The sequence below is a fragment of the Lissotriton vulgaris genome, chromosome 10 (genome assembly GCF_964263255.1).
Source record: "Lissotriton vulgaris chromosome 10, aLisVul1.2, whole genome shotgun sequence".
Lineage (NCBI taxonomy): Eukaryota > Metazoa > Chordata > Amphibia > Caudata > Salamandridae > Lissotriton > Lissotriton vulgaris.
In genome coordinates, this window is record NC_141698.1 from 351,376,567 (window position 1) to 351,393,449 (window position 16,883).

Genomic DNA, 16,883 nt, shown 5'->3' on the forward strand with positions numbered 1-16,883 from the left:
GTGGGATGGTTTTTGCTCAGACGTGTGTCCCATGCACTCCACACCACTGGATTCAAGCAAGCCGGGCTGAAGACGGCTGGCATGCCAGAAACCAGTCCTCTGAAGCTTGTTTCCGGTCCAGAGAAGGCATGGCTTGGCAGTTCGGGCTGGACTGTTCCCATGAGCCACAGGGTCAGACTGATTTGCATATGGCCATGTCTGAACTGGGGTTGTGTGGAGTGCAAAAAAACGATGGATTTAGGCCCAGATCTCTGTACTGGGGTGAATGTATGACATTGTTCTGCATTCTGTCCATCAACTGTGTTTTTTTGCATTTGTCACCCGAGTGGGATGGGTATGCTCAGACGTGAGTCCCATGCACTCCACACCACTGGATTCAAGCAAGCCGGGCTGAAGACGGCTGGAATGCCAGAAACCAATCCTCGGAATCTTGTTTCTGGTCCAGGGAAGGAATGGCTTGGCAGTTCGGGCTGGACTGTTCCCCTGAGGCACAGGGTCAGACTGATTTGCATATGGCCATGTCTGAACTGGGGTGGTGTGGAGTGCAAAAAAACTATAAATTTAGGCCCAGATCTCTGTACTGGGGTGAATGTATGACATTGTTCTGCATTCTGTCCATCAACTGTGGTTTTTGCATTTGTCACCCCGAGTGGGATGGGTATGCTCAGACGTGAGTCCAATGCACTCCACACCACTGGATTCAAGCAAGCCGGGCTGAAGACGGCTGGCATGCCAGAAACTGGTCCTCGTAAGCTTGTTTCCAGTCCAGGGAAGGCATGGCTTGGCAGTTCGGGCTGGACTGTTCCCATGAGCCACAGGGTCAGACTGATTTGCATATGGCCATGTCTGAACTGGGGTGGTGTGGAGTGCAATAAAAGGATGGATTTAGGCCCAGATCTCTGTACTGAGGTGAATGTATGACATTGTTCTGCATTCTGTCCATCAACTGTGGTTTTTGCATTCATCACCCCGAGTGGGATGGGTATGCTCAGACGTGAGTCCCATGCACTCCACACCACTGGATTCAAGCAAGCCGGGCTGAAGATGGCTGGAATGCCAGAAACCAGTCCTCGGAATCTTGTTTCCGGTCCAGGGAAGGCATGGCTTGGCAGTTCGGACTGGACTGTTCCCATGAGGCACAGGGTCAGACTGATTTGCATATGGCCATGTCTGAACTGGGCTGGTGTGGAGTGCAAAAAAATGAAGGATTCAGGCCAAGATCTCTGTACTGGGGTGAATGTATGACATTGTTCTGCATTCTGCCCATCAACTGTGGTTTTTACGTTTGTTACCCCGAGTGGGATGGGTATGCTCAGACGTGAGTCCCATGCCCTCCACAACACTGAATTCAAGCAAGACAGCTGGAATGCCAGAAACCGGTCCTCGGAAGCTTGTTTCTGGTCCAGGGAAGGAATGGCTTGGCAGTTCGGGCTGGACTGTTCCCCTGAGGCACAGGGTCAGACTGATTTGCATATGGCCATGTCTGAACTGGGGTGGTGTGGAGTGCAAAAAAACTATAAATTTAGGCCCAGATCTCTGTACTGGGGTGAATGTATGACATTGTTCTGCATTCTGTCCATCAACTGTGGTTTTTGCATTTGTCACCCCGAGTGGGATGGGTATGCTCAGACGTGAGTCCCATGCACTCCACACCACTGGATTCAAGCAAGCCGGGCTGAAGATGGCTGGAATGCCAGAAACCAGTCCTCGGAATCTTGTTTCCGGTCCAGGGAAGGCATGGCTTGGCAGTTCGGACTGGACTGTTCCCATGAGGCACAGGGTCAGACTGATTTGCATATGGCCATGTCTGAACTGGGCTGGTGTGGAGTGCAAAAAAAGTGAAGGATTCAGGCCAAGATCTCTGTACTGGGGTGAATGTATGACATTGTTCTGCATTCTGCCCATCAACTGTGGTTTTTACGTTTGTTACCCCGAGTGGGATGGGTATGCTCAGACGTGAGTCCCATGCCCTCCACAACACTGAATTCAAGCAAGACAGCTGAAATGCCAGAAACCGGTCCTCGGAAGCTTTTTTCCGGTCCTTGGAAGGCATGGCTTGGCAGTTTGGGCTGGACTGCTCCCATGAGGCACAGGGTCAGACTGATTTGCAAATGGCTATGTCTGAACTGGGGTGGTGTGGAGTGCAAAAAAACGATGTATTTAGGCCCAGATCTCTGTACTGGGGTAAATGTATGACATTGTTCTGCATTCTGTCCATCAACTGTGGTTTTTGCATTTGTCACCCCGAGTGGGATGGGTATGTTCAGACTTGAGTCCCAATCACTCCACACCACTGGATTCAAGCATGCCGGTCTTAAGACAGCTGGAATGTCTTAAACCTGTCCTCAGAAGCTGGTTTCCAGTCCAGGGAAGGCATGGCTTGGCAGTTCGGGCTGGACTGTTCCCATGAGGCACAGGGTCAGACTGCTTTGCATATGGCCATGTCTGAACTGGGGTGGTGTGGAGTGCAAAAAAATAATGGATTTAGGCCCAGATCTCTGTACTGGGGTGAATGTGTGACATTGTTCTGCATTCTGTCCATCAACTGTGGTTTTTGCATTTGTCACCCCGAGTGGGATGGGTTTGCTCAGACGTGTGTCCCATGCACTCCACACCACTGGATTCAAGCAAGCCGGGCTCAAGACGGCTGGCATGCCAGAAACCAGTCCTCGGAAGCTTGTTTCCTGGCCAGGGAAGGCATGGCTTGGCAGTTCGGGCTGGACTGTTCCCATGAGGCACAGGGTCAGATTGATTTGCATATGGCCATGTCTGAACTGGGCTGGTGTGGAGTGCAAAAAAACGAAGGATTTAGGCCAAGATCTCTGTACTGGGGTGAATGTATGACATTGTTCTGCATTCTGCCCATCAACTGATGTTTTTACGTTTGTCACCCCGAGTGGGATGGGTATGCTCAGACGTGAGTCCCATGCCCTCCACACCACTGAATTCAAGCAAGCCGGGATGAAGACAGCTGGAAGGCCAGAAACCGGTCCTCAGAAGCTTTTTTCCGGTCCTTGGAAGGCATGGCTTGGCAGTTCGGGCTGGACTGTTCCCATGAGGCACAGGGTCAGACTGATTTGCAAATGCCCATGTCTGAACTGGGGTGGTGTGGATTTCAAAATAACGATGTATTTAGGCCCAGATCTCTGTACTGGGGTGAATGTATGACATTGTTCTGCATTCTGTCCATCAACTGTGGTTTTTGCATTTGTCACCCCGAGTGGGATGGGTATGCTCAGCCGTGAGTCCCAATCACTCCACACCACTGGAATCAAGCATGCCGGGCTGAAGACAGCTGGAATGCCTTAAACCGGTCCTCGGAAGCTGGTTTCCGGTCCAGAAAAGGCATGGCTTGGCAGTTCGGGCTGGACTGTTCCCATGAGGCACAGGGTCAGACTGATTTGCATATGGCTATGTCTGAACTGGGGTGGTGTGGAGTGCAAAAAAATAATGGATTTAGGCCCAGATCTCTGTACTGGGGTGAATGAATGACATTGTTCTGCATTCTGTCCATCAACTGTGGTTTTAGAATGTGTCACCCCGAGTGGGATGGGTATGCTCAGACATGAGTCCCATGCACTCCACACCACTGGATTCAAGCAAGCCGGGCTGAAGACCGCTGGAATGCCAGAAACCGGTCCTCGGAAGCTTGTTTCCGGTCCAGGGAAAGCATGGCATGGCAGTTCCGGCTGGACTGTTCCCATGAGGCACAGGGTCAGACTGATTTGCATATGGCCATGTCTGAACTAGGGTGGTGTGCAGTGCAAAAAAACGATGGATTTAGGCCCAGATATCTGTACTGGGGTGAATATATGACATTATTCTGCATTCTGTCCATCAACTGTGGTTTTTGCATTCATCACCCCGAGTAGGATGGGTATGCTCAGACGTGAGTCCCATGCACTCCACACCACTGGATTCAAGCAAGCCGGGCTGAAGACGGCTTGAATGCCAGAAACCGGTCCTCGGAAGCTTGTTTCCGGTCCAGAGAAGGCATGGCTTGGCAGTTCGGGCTGGACTGTTCCCCTGAGGCACAGGGTCAGACTGATTTGCATATGGCCATGTCTGAACTGGGGTGGTGTGGAGTGCAAAAAAACGATGGATTTAGGCCCAGATCTCTGTACTGGGGTGAATGTATGACATTGTTCTGCATTCTGTCCATCAACTGTGTTTTTTTGCATTTGTCACCCGAGTGGGATGGGTATGCTCAGACGTGAGTCCCATGCACTCCACACCACTGGATTCAAGCAAGCCGGGCTGAAGACGGCTGGAATGCCAGAAACCAATCCTCGGAATCTTGTTTCCGGTCCAGGGAAGGCATGGCTTGGCAGTTCGGGCTGGACTGTTCCCCTGAGGCACAGGGTCAGACTGATTTGCATATGGCCATGTCTGCACTGGGGTGGTGTGGAGTCCAAAAAAACGATGGATTTAGGCCCAGATCTCTGCACTGGGGTGAATGTATGACATTGTTCTGCATTCTGTCTATCAACTGTGGTTTTTGCATTTGTCACCCCGAGTGGGATGGGTATGCTCAGACGTGAGTCTCATGCACTCCACACCACTGGACTCAAGCAAGCCGGGCTGAAGATGGCTGGAATGCCAGAAACCGGTCCTCGGAAGCTTGTTTCCGGTCCAGGGAAGGCATGGCTTGGCAGTTCGGGCTGGACTGTTCCCATGAGGCACAGGGTCAGACTGATTTGCATATGGCCATGTATGAACTGGGGTGTTGTGGAGTGCAAACAAACGATGGATTTAGGCCCAGATCTCTGTACTGGGGTGAATGTATGACATTGTTCTGCATTCTGCCCATCAACTGTGGTTTTTGCATTTGTCACCCCGAGTGGGATGGTATGCTCAGACGTGAGTCCCATGCACTCCACACCACTGGATTCAAGCAAGCCGGGATGAAGACGTCTGGAATGCCAGAAACCGGTCCTCGGAAGCTTGTTTCTGGTCCAGGGAAGGCATGGCTTGGCAGTTCGGGCTGGACTGTTCCCATGAGGCACAGGGTCAGACTGATTTGCATACAGCCATGTCTGAACTGAGATGGTGTGGAGTGCAATCCATGATGGCTTTAGTCCCAGATCTCTGTACTTGGGTGAATGTATGAAATTGTTCTGCATTCTGTCCATCAACTGTGGTTTTTGCATTTCAAGTAAATCCCAGCACAATACTCTGCATTGGGTTTACATCACAAAAGTAATGCAAAACTGTAGTAACGCAACCACGGCACAAAGTGTTACAACATCTGGGCCAAAATGATTTAACTACTTGCATGCTCAGGATTGGAACAGTTCTGTCCTGAGCCACAGTGTTTGTGTGATGAAGACGGAACAATTTTTTTTTTAGGGCCCCAGATCTTGGGGAGAGTTTTCCTAGCTGCCTGAGGCCTTTTTTTAATGTAATGACTATCTGCACGCATGGTGGGCTGACGTCAGTACATTAAAAGTCAAAGTGAAATAAGCTGATTGGCTCATTTCACGTTCCCTTCCTACATGCTCATTGGGCTATCTCAGACCAACAAATATAACAACAAGGGAGAGGAGAGAAAAATTGGATTCGTTCTCCCTCTAAGATTTATTTAAACAAAAAGAATCCACATCAAGATGTTTATTGGAGTGGTCCCTACAATGGTGGGGAGCACACAGTGTTCTTTAAATACCTCGCACACCAAAAGGACCCTTGGTGTCATCATTGTGGTCTTCGCACCCCTCTTCGAGATGCAGCGTGCTGCTAACCAACAATTACGTGGGAGCACTTTTATTTTGACTATGTGTGGTGCATGTGGGGTTTTTGTGTATAAGCAAGTGGTGGGTTCCGAAGTGTGCAAAAGTGAAGTTAAAAAGGTATCTGGCACATGAGGTCTAGAAAACTTTATTGGCCCTCTGTGCTGATACTGTTAAAAGGGTTTTTGTGAGGTATTATGCATGTTAATGTACAACACCTCATGTGTGCGTCAACATGTTTCAAAGCTAGGCTTCTTCTTCGGGATGGGGTGCACAGATCCACACTTACTCACGTTGTTGGGTCTATTTGGATGAAAACTGTCGTACGGTAGGAGATCGTTTTTAGCGTTAGGTTTAAAGTGAGTTGTAGTCTTTAAAAACCCGCCTCTGGGTGGATGTTCAGATCCAGGAAACCCAGCATTTCACGTGAGACAGAGCTTGTGAGTTTCAAAAATGCAGATAGGAGAAATTACACTGTCTTACAGGAGGACCCTACAGAGACACTATGCATCAGGATATTGGGAATGGCGGAAGAAGCTTTGGCTCACGACTGGCTATTTAAAAAAGAGTCCAATTTTCTGGTCCAGAAGGCACCCAAGATCCCGTACTTTTACACCATTCCCAAGATACACAAGGATCAAAATAAACTCCCAGGGAGGCCGATTGTCTCAGGTATTGGTTCCATCCTGGATCCTTTGTCCAGATTTGCAGATGCATTCTTGCGACCTCTTGTACAGCCCACAAATACATACCTGAAAGATACTAGAGCTGCACTCCAGCTGTTGCAGGACTTACCTTTTGACCCCTCGACCCAGTTACTACTCAGTTTGGATGTGGAGACCCTCTGCACAAGCTTACCCCTTGATGAAGCACTTCATATCATTGAGGAGGTCTTTTTCTCCACACCATGGAAATATCAAACACCTAGGAGTGTGGTACTCAAGTGCATTTCTCTTGCCCTAACGAACAACTTTTTTGAGTATGAAAAAACACTATACTTGCAGAGGCATGGCACCAGTATGGGAAGCACCTTCGCTCCTAGTCTGGCCGGCCTCTACGTCCACCGTTTGGAGAAACAAAAAATCCTCCACCTAAGTAACCCCTTCAGGAACAACATATTAACATGGAGGCGCTACATAGATGACATTTTGGTCATCTGGGAGGAGGACCTACACTCTGTGACACAATTTATGGAGTGGCTCAATATGCAAAATGCATTTTTGAAATTCACAAGCTCTGTCTCGCGTGAAATGCTGATTTTCCTGGATCTGAACATCCACCCAGAGGGCGGGTTTTTAAGGACTACAACTCACTTTAAACCTACTGCTAGAAACTGTCTCCTTCGGTACGACAGTTTTCATCCACAACATCTCAGCAACAACCTTCCATATGGCCAATTCCTCTGCCTCAGAAGGAACTGTTCTGATGTGGATGATTACAAAACACAAGCAGTGGTCTTCAAATATAAACTTCAATAAAGGAAATATCCTGCCCCTGTTATCAATAAAGCCATGAAGACAGCCCGAAACAACGGCAGAGAGGCTCTCCTGGAGGAGAAAGTACAGAAGGAGCCTAATAAAAGACCCATATGTGTGGCCACCTATAATACCCATTCCAATGAAATTTCGAAAATCGTAAATAAGCATTGGCGTACCCTGGTGCATGGTGATCTGGATTTTGAAAAACCCCTCTTTGCGCACAGGCGAGGCAGAAACCTCAAAGATATTCTAGTCCATGGGTACTCATAGTACGGCCCGCAGGCCAGGGGAGGCCCGGCAAGCCTTCCCTGGTGGCCCGCGGACCTTGCAGACATCCTTCCAATGTATTTTTTTTCTTTTAAAGATTGTCTGCTGCAGCGCGACTCTGAGAGTCTCTGCTGCTCTGTGGGGGCCAGGGGCGGGTGATTCTCACTTAGCCAGAGAGGAGCTGCAGGGGCCTAAGAGGTGGAATACAACAAAGCCTCATTAGCATTCAAATGGCCTTTAACGACCTGTGAAGTGCTTGGGTGCGGCTGTGTGTGTCAGGAAGCTGTCTCACCCGGGGCTGACACACAGGCAGGGTGAGATGACAGAGGGTGACAGAGGAAGGTCGAGGGGACAGAGACAGAGGGAGGGATGGAAAGAGAGGGAGACAGAGGGAGAGAGGGAAAGGGAGGGAGAAAGAGAGAGAGAGGGGAGAGAGAGAGAGAGAGAGAGAGAGAGAGAGAGAGAGAGAGAGAGAGAGAGAAAGGGGAGAGGGAAAGGGAGGGAGAGGGACACAGAGAAAGGGAGAAAGAGAAAGGGAGACAGAGGGAGGGCGGCGAAAGAGGAGGACGACGGAGGGAGTGAGGGCGACGGAGGGAGGTAGGGTGACGAAGGGAGTAAGGGTGATGGAGGGAGTGAGGGTGACGGAGGGAGTAAGGGTGATGGAGGGAGTGAGGGTAACAGAGGGAGTGAGGACGACGGAGGGAGTGAGGGCGACGGAGGGAGTGTGGGTGAGGGAATGTGGGCGAGGGAGTGAGGGCGAGGGAGTGATCGCGGGGGAGTGAGGGCGGGGAGTGAGGGCAGGAGTGAGAGGGAGTGGGAGGGAGAGAGAGAGAGAGACAGACAGAGGGAGGGAGACAGAGGGAGGGAGAGAGGAAGGGAGGAAGGGAGAGAGGGAGGGAGGGAGAGAGACAGTCAGACAAACAGGGAGGGAGCGAGGGAGGGAGGGAGAGAGGGATCAAGGGAGGGAGAGAGGCAGCGAGACAGGGAGTGAGAGGGAGGGAGAGAGGGATGGAGGGAGAGAGTGAGAGAGGGAGGGAAGGAGAGAGAGCAAGAGAGGGAGGTAGAGAGGTAGGGAGGGATCGAGGAATGGCGAGAGCGAGGTAGCAAGGGCTGGAGAAAAAGAGGGAGCGAGGGAGGGAGAGCGAGGGAGGGAGAGAGAGGGATTGAGAGAGGGATGGAGGGAGATAGATGTGTGTATGCCGGTTGTGGTGGCGCAGTCGAAGGCATCCGCTGCAGGGACCTGTGATCAACCTCATGGTCATAGGTTTTTTGGTTCATCTCGCCCCGCCCCCTCCCCCACTGACCCCGCCCCCACCAGTGCGGCCCTCGGAAACAAACCACAGTGTAAATTTGGCCCCCGAGAGAAAGTTTGTGAGTACCCATGTTCTAGTCCATACTCGCCCACTAAATAAACAACCAGAACAACCTACACTCCATGGGATACAGGGTCACCATCCCTGTGGTAACTGCAGCAGTTGCCACTTCACAAAAAAGAGCAGACATCTGACTTTCAGGAATGGGACCACATGGGATCAAAGAAAGTTTATGAATTGTAATAGTAAACATGTCATATATATGATCATGTGCCCGTGTGGCCTTGAATTTATTGGGATGACATCAAGACCAGCTACAACCAGAATCAGCTAGCACAAGAGCAATATAAGGTGCAAAAAAAGCACAAGTAAACTGTCAACGCATTTTCTGACTGAAATGCACTGCTTGAATGACCTGAACTGGACCATAATTGAACAACTACCCTCTGAGAAAGGCCTTTTTGAAAAAGAGCAACACTGGGTGTTCTGTCTGGGCACCAACGTGAATGGGCTCAACTACGACATTCCATGGGGACAGCTGAATTGACTGTGTCCTGTAACCCCCCCCCCTTTTTTGTAAAATAGAGGATCCGTATACCCATCCCATGGGCCTCATTTATGAGAAATGACGCATCACTGCGTGAAAGCTGCGATGCGTCACTTCACAGGGCACACTCCTTGTGACATGATTGATGCGTCATATTTATAATATGACGCATCATGTCGCAAGGAGTTACAGATACGTCAGTATTTCTGATGTATCTGTAGGTGCAAAAGTGACGCATTGCTGGAGTGTGTCACAAAAGTGACGCAACTCCAGCAATGCGTCCTTTCACATGGGGCAAGCCCCATGTGACAGGGCCTGCGTCAGTCTTTCGCCTGCTGTGAGGCAGGCGCAAGATTTTGACGCAACGGCGTCCTAGAAGTGACGCAGTGAAATCTCATAGATTTCACTGCGTCACTTCTACGAGGCTTTTTGCGGGGGAACTCCCCCCCTGCATACATCATACCTGACGCAGGTATAATGTAGCGCAGGGGTTTACAAAGTGACGCATCTGCTTAGATGCGTCACTTTGTAAATAGTGCGCAACAGAAGGCATGTTTTACGCTGCCGATGCGTCGCAAAAATTGACGCATCGGAAGCGCAAAACTGACGCAAGGCCTCATAAATGAGGCCCCATGAGTTTAAGGGAGGTGGTTTTAATATGACCAGTCCATAAGACACATTTTCTAGAGACCTGTTTTAATATTCAGGGACAACCCCCCCCCCCCTGAAGGTCACTTCCTCACAATATCTTACATATAGGTGTTTTTACATCACAACGTCACCCATGGGTGTGTTTCTACTGTGGTAGATTAACCCTTTTATTCGTGGACATCACTTACATTGAGGTACATCACCCTCAATTTTTCGCTACTCTGGTTGCTGAAATGTGCGCATACACTGTGACACCAAGCAAGTCCCCATGGGACCTCGCCCGATACACCCACAACATCGGAGCAACTGCTCATTAGGCACATACGCTACTATATCAGTGCTGAGGAATGTACGAGCGCATTTTGATCACTTTAGAATAGCTATTGCCATGAACGCAGGCATGCGCATAAACAGATACACACTGTCTTTCGGATTGGCACATGCGCAGGAGCCTCTCCCAACATTGCGCATGTGCCATCTTTACCACACTACTCTTTGGGCAACTACGGCGATATCGTCAGACTGGAATCACCTTATTTGGCCTACTAGTTTCCAGTTTTTTTACTTATTAAACCCAATTAGCACTCATTGATGGGTGTACTTAAGGCCCGTACACCGGGCTGTAATCACTTGCATCGGAGCCGCGGCTGGGTGAAGTAAGGCACAGGAATTCCCGTGTACCAGTGAGCATGACCTGCTGAGAAGATATTCAGAGTTCTTCCATCACATGAAGTAAGTGTTCACCAAGCCAGACTGTATTCTGAGCACTCTACCTATCTTTTTTCAGGGTGCTAAAAAGCACTGCGACCCCACCGTTCTGGAGGCTCATGATGCCAACCATGACTTTGGCAGCAAGTATGCACATCATTGTTTCACTCCCCAACTATTGACTACATTAGTTTCCTGTCCAAATCATCTAAACAGGTTAATCGACTAGAGCGTGTGTTTTATGTTATATGTCATGTATGTCTTGTCTCTGTCCCCTTTTTACAGGGCATATCACTACAATAGAATGACAAATTTGTCTAACAGTTGCTGCCCTCACTTTTTTCCTAAGTCACTAAACCTATATGTTTGGATATTTTATCAACAATACCAAATGCTTCCCTTTTGTGTTCTTTTCCTTCTCATTTTTCCAGTTTCTCAATGCTGATACCATTATATATAAAAGTAGGCACATAGTAGCTTTTTTAGTCTAATATCATTTTTTTTGTAGATAGGCCAAATAGACCCAACGACACGAGTAAGGTGGGGATCTGTGAACCCCGTCCCGAAGAATAAGCCTAGCTTCGAAACATGTTGAAGCACACATGAGGTGTTGTACATTAACATACATAATACCTCAGAATCACCCTTTTAACAGTAAAGGTACAGAGGGCCATTAAAGTTTTCTAGACCTTATGTGCCAGGTACCTTTTTAACTTCACTTTTTCACTCTTAAGAACCCACCACTCACTTATACACAAAAAAACCACACGCACCACACATAGCCAAAATAAAAGTGCTCCCACGTAATCGTCGGTTAGCAGCACACCGCATCCCGTAGAGGGGTGCAAAGCTATCTCAGACCCCCAATACCTAGGCAGATGGAAGAGGTATCATTGGAAAGGGGAGAATCTCACTGAGGAGAGGGAAGTGGCCCCTGGGGCAAGGGCTTTGCTCCCCCCATATTTTGGGGGCAGGTTAGTCTTTTTGCTCCCCTGGGGGGCAGATGGGGCAATGGCACTCAATGTGCACTCCCGGGAGGCAAAGATCCCACTAGGCACCATAGATGATTTTGTTTTTTATAAAAGAGGTGTGGAGGCTCCCCACAATGGGCATGACAATGCCCCCATCCCAATACAAAGGAACAGTATTTCTGCCCCCATGGGACAGATGGGGGTCATTACCTCCTATCTTCCCCAGGGAGGCAGAAAGCCCACTAGACACCTGGGATTTTGTTTTTTTATTAAAGAGGGGCATGGGCTGCTCAGAATGGGAGTTCCAATGCCCCTGTGCCCCCAAAATAGGTACAGACTTTCTGCCACCCAATGGGGCATATGGGGCAATAGCCCAGGGGGGGGCAGAAAGCCTGCTAGGCACCAGGGACTATTTATTTTCTTGTGCAGGGGTGGGGGCTGCCTTGAAGGGGCATGCCAATGCCCCCAACACCCCCCCCAAAAAAAAAAACAGGCTCATTCTTTTCGCCCCCTGAGGGGCAGATATTGGCAACTGTCCATGTTCTGCCCCCCTGAGGGGGGTCAGAAAGCCCACTAGATACCAGGGACTGTTTTTACTTTGTGCAGGGGTGGGGCTGGCTTGAATGGGCATGTCAATGCCCTCACCCCCTCAACAAAATAAAATGGGCAAAGTATTTATGCCCCCCAGGGGCAGATGGTAGTTATCAAACATGATCTGCCCTCCCCCCGGGTGGGGTCATAAAGCACACTAGGCATTTGGAATTTGTTTCTGGGCATTTCTGCCCCCAGGGAACAGATCAATAATATTTTTAGGCACATTCAGATACCAGCAAAAGTTTCTGTGTGTGTGAAGTAAAGTTCGTCTGATGGTCTGCATAAACTGATGTTTGGCTGGCTGTGTGTGTTTTGGCATTTGCTGGCAGTGTGTAAGAAGGTGGGTTTGGCAGCCAGTGTGTTTAGACTGCAAAAAAACCAATTGATGGACAGAATGCAGAGCAATGTCATACATTCACCCCAGTACAGATATCTGGACCTAAAAACATTGTTTATTTGCTCACCATGCCATTCCAGTTTGGACCCAGCCATATGCAAATCAGTCTTGACCCTGCACCCAATGGGAACAATCTAGCTCGAACTGCCAGGCCAGGTACTACTTGGACTGGAAACAAGCATCCTGGGACCGGTTTCGGGCTTTCAGCCCTCATCAGCCAGGAAAGGTTGACTCCAGTTGCATGGAGAGCAGTGATCCCACATCTGGGCATACCCGTCCCACTCGGGGGGACAAATGCAAAAAGAACAATTGATGGACAGAATGCAAAACAATGTCATACATTCACCCCAGTACACTGGCAATTGCCTGGCAGTGTGTGTAGACTAAAGCTTGGTTGGCAGTGTGTTTTGTATGGTGCTTCACTTGCAGTGTGCATGGATGGCACTTGGCTGGCATTGTGTGTGAACTGGCACTTGACTGGCACTGTGTGTGGACTGTTCTTGGCTGGTGGTATGGCTTACATGGCTCCCCTAGAGTTTTATTAAAAAGTAAAACTACCTCATATGGCTATGTGTGAAACTTGAAGGATCAATGCCCTGGCACAAATTTCCTACCACCTAGCATTCTCCTTGATCTCCTGATAAAAATGATACCTCACTTGTGTGAGTGCCCAAAGCAGAGCCAGACTAAACACTTATTAAAAAACCTGCCTTTATGGACACGCTTTGGTTCCCCCTCAGTTTTTCATTTTATAAGTTTTTAGGCTGATCTGCTTTGGGCACCCACACAAGTGCGGTATCATTTTTTTTGAGAGACAGGGGGAAATACTGAATGGTAGGAAATGTGTGCCAGCACGCTGATCCCACACAGAAATTTGAGGAAAATGTGTATTTTTAGTTGAATTTGAGGTTTGCAGGGGATTCTGGGTAAAAAAAACATTGGGGGACCAACACATGTCACACCTCTCTGAACTACCCCAGGTGTCTAGTTGTCAGAAGTATCAGGGTTTGGTAGATTTACCAAGGTGCCCGCCAATGCCAGGAACAAAAACCCTAGTTACCCCCTTTCTATCACAAAATAACCTGTTTTTGCAAAGGGGGCTCCTGAGTTTTGGTCCTGGGGTCAGCGGCCATCTAGGGAAACCTACCAAATCCAAACATTGTAAACTTCAAATTTAGCAATCACATTTTCCTCAAATTTCTGTGTGGAAAGCTGTTGGATCACTGGGCCATCAAACATTTCCTACAACCCAGCGTTTCCCTAGGTCTCCTGATACAAATGCTACCTCACTTATTTATGTGAGTGGGCTAGTGCCTGCAACAGGGAATGGTCCAAAACGTACTGTGGAGACTTCAAAATTAACAACCACAAAATGAGCAGGTTTTGGAAGGGGTTCACCTGCGTTTTTAGTTCCGAGCTCAGCGGCCATCCAGGAAAAACCAACCAAACCCAGACATTTCTAAAAACTGGACACCTGGGGAGTCCAGGGAGGCGTGGCTTGTGTGGATCTTATACGTTTATAGGCTGACTTTGCTTTGGGCACCCACACAAGTCAAGTGTAATTTTTATCAGGAGACAGAGGGAACTGCTGGGTGGTAGAAATTGTGTGCCTGCACTTTGATCCCACACAGAATTGTAAGGAAAATCTGATTTTTTAGCTGAATTTGAGGTTTGCCGGGGAGTCTGTTTAAGAAAACATCAGGAGATCCACACAAGTCACAACCTGCTGGACTACTCCGGGTGGCTAGGTTTCAGAAGTATCTGGGTTTGGTAGGTGTACCTAGATGGCCGCTGAGCCCAGGAACAAAAACCCAGGTACCCCTCTATCTTTCTCAAAACAACCTTTTGCAAAGGGGGCTCCTGCCTTTTTGTGTGCTGTCTGTTGAACTAGAAAATATTTCTAATCAACTCATCCTATTAGCATCATGCTTAAGTTAGCATTTGCTGCACCATTTTGCATTTAGCCACCATTTTGTGTGATGATCGAAACTAACTTCTGTCTCATTTTGTCTGTCTCAGCTGAAAGCAGCTTTGATATTTCTTTTTTTATTTCTCCAAGGCTTAGCTTTGTTGCTTCACTGAATACATGAATATGCCTTTGCATAACTTCTTTGTTAAATAGGCCTGTTCTCATGCTCACAGTGGTGGGCATGGGCAGAGTAACCTTGAGGCTGAGATAACATGTACCCGAGCCCAGTAGTGTAGCTCATCTTCTGTGTCTCCTTTATTAACCTGCTCCAACTGGAAATTTCCACTTATGGGCAGGTCCAGCTGGGCATCGGCAATGTATAACATCTGATGTAATGTTGATGAGAGTCAGTCCCCTCTGTAGCATCTTAGGAGGCTAGTCAGACTGGACTCCGCTCGAGCACAATACTAATAAATAACTTGGTTTATTTTCTCTACTGTCTGACTGACTCTTCAATTGTATGGAAGGCTGAGAGGTGGTTGCGAGTGACCTTAGTGGCCCTAATCGGGTGACTTCCTTCACAACCTCGGTGGCCATCTAGGAAAACCTACCAAGTCCATACATTTCTGAAAACTAGACACCCGGAGGAGACCAGGGATGTGTGGCTTGTATGGATCCCCCACATTTTTCTTACCCAGAATTCCCTGCAAACCTCAAATTTAGCTAAGAAAATCAAATTGTCCCCACTTTTCTGTGTGGAAAGCTGTCGGATCATCAAACCTTAACAAATTTCCTACCGCCTAGTATTTTCCAAGCTCTCCTGATAAAAAAGCTACTGCACTTGTGTGGGTGAGCCACGTGCTTGCGACAGGGCATGGTCCAAAACGTACTGTGCAGACTTCAAAATTACCAATCAAAAACAACCTGGTTTTGTGAGGGAGTCACCTGTGTTCCTGGATTCAGACCAAGCGGTTATCTAAGGTAACCTACCAAACCCAAAAATTTCATAAAACTAGACACACGGGGAGTCCATGGAGGTGTGACTTGCATGGAACCCACAATGTTTTTCTTACCCAGAATCCCCTACAAACCTCAAATGTATCTTAAAAATACACACTCCTCACATTTCTGTGTGGGAAAGCTGTGGAATTACCAGGCCATCTCTAATTTTCTACCACACAACATTCCCCCAGTTCTCCCAATAAAAATGCTTCCTCACATGTGTGGACGGGCAGTGACCGCAACAGCGAGTGGCCCAAACCTAATTATGGAGGCATCAAAATTATCAATCAAAAATCGACCTGGTTTTGCAAGGGGGTCACCTGCGTTTTTGGTCCCGGGCTCACAAGCCATCTAGGGAAACCTATCAAACTCAGACATTTGTTAAAACTAGATACCCGGGGTGTCCAGGGATATGTGGCTTGCGTAGATCCCCCAACGTTTTCAAGTCCAGAATCCCCTGCAAACCTCCAATTTTGCAAGATAAATCAAATTTTCCTCACATTTCAGTGTGGGAGAGCTCTGGGATCACTGGGCCATCACAAATGTCCTACCACCCAGCATTCCCCTAAGTCCCATGATAAAAAAAGCCACCCTACTTGTGTGGGTGGGCCAAGTGCCCACGTCAGGGAAGGGCCCAAAATGTATTGTGGAGGCATCAGCATTTTGTGTCATGAAATGACCTGGTTTTGCAAGGGGGTCACCTGCGTTTTTTTGGTCCTCAGCTCTGTTCGATCCATGAAAACCTACCAAATCAATACATTTTTGAAAACTAGATACATGTGGGAGTCCAGGGAGGTACCATGTTTATTGGAGGCTTGGGGGGATGATGGAGAGGTAGAAGTTTGTGGCTCACCACAGATTCCAGGAACTTTCCATCACAGAAATATGTGGAAAATGTGTTTTTTTTACAAAGTTTGAGATTTGTAAGGGTTTCTGGATAACAGAACCTGGTGAGAGCCGCACACGTCACCCCACTCTGGATTTCCCTAGGAGTCTAGTTTTCAGAAATATACAGGTTTGTTTGCCTTCCAAAGGTGCCGGCTGAGCTGGTGCCCAAAATACACTGCTAGGCACATTGCAAACAAAAGGATCAGTTTTCAGTGGAAAAATGTGATGTGTCCATGCTGCGTTTTGGACCGTTTCCTTTCACGAGCTATAGTCCTACACACACGTGAGGTAACAATTTTCTAGGGAGACTTTGGGGAATGCTGGGTGAATGGAAGTTTGTGGCTCCCCCAGATTCCTGAACTTTCCATCATAGAAATGTGAGGAAAATGTGTGTTTTTTTGTACAAGGGGCCCCTTACTATGCCTTTCTGTC